We start from the raw sequence: 942 nt of genomic DNA, 5'->3' as shown, positions 1-942 counted from the left end.
TCACCGGGCACCGCCAAATAGGCAGTCGTGTTGCAGGGCAATTAGCGGCGCTCGGGGTAAAGCAGGCGCGCTGCTCTACAATAATTGGCTAATCATTAGTCACTCTTCGGTGTTTGTTGTAAAATCATTAATCACCAGGAAGGAGTGCTGCTAATGCGGCTGTAATGGGCTGGCGCAACCGCCCACGGGAGCCACCGGGACGGCGTGCCGGACCGCGGGGTGCGAGGGGCCACCGGCGCAGCCGTGGCGGGGAGCTGGCAGGCTGGTTGCGGAGCTGATCTCCCGCCTGGGTTTAGCAAGGCAGCGCTTTTCCCCTAGATGCTGAAATGTGCTGGGCTTATCCAAAAGCCGGTGCTCCGGCTCTGGGGACGCTGGCACGGCCTTTCGCCGCCGTTTGGGGACTCTCGAAGCCCCTTTCTAGAAAACAGCGGTTCCTTTTCTGCTCTGAGGTCCAGAGCCGGATTCACCCAGCCCAGGCCCAGGTGCTCCCATCAGCTCGGCCCCGTGGGACGCTGGCTTTTGGGGACACCGTCGCTGCGGATCCCGGCGCTGGAGCAGGCAACAGCTCTCGACTTGCCATGGAGGAGAGCAGCACCGCGCTCCGGCCGGCGATGGGGAGAGACCAGAGCATCCTCTGCAGCGGCTCCATCACCTGCCCTGGAGCAGTCCCTCTCCAGAAAGAGGGGGCAGGGACATGGAGAGAGCCTCTTGCCTTTACCGCCCGTGCCGATTCAGGGGCTCCTGGCTTCGAAGGGGGCTTGGTCCCATGCCCCTGGCTGTGGCTGCTTTGCTGAGGCAGGGGGCTGAGCGGGGTTTCCCGGATGCTTGAGGACCCCCGTGTCCCCCCGTGAGAGGGCTTGGGGTGCTCTGACAGCCCCCCCCCACCCCCCCCCCACACCCCTCTATTTGCTCCCACACCGAACACACAACCAAATTCTTCAC

The sequence above is a fragment of the Aptenodytes forsteri genome, unplaced genomic scaffold (genome assembly GCF_000699145.1).
Source record: "Aptenodytes forsteri isolate BGI_AS27 unplaced genomic scaffold, ASM69914v1 Scaffold390, whole genome shotgun sequence".
NCBI classification, from domain to species: Eukaryota; Metazoa; Chordata; class Aves; order Sphenisciformes; family Spheniscidae; genus Aptenodytes; species Aptenodytes forsteri.
The sequence above is the reverse complement of the archived record's forward strand: the minus strand, read 5'-3'. Positions refer to the sequence as shown.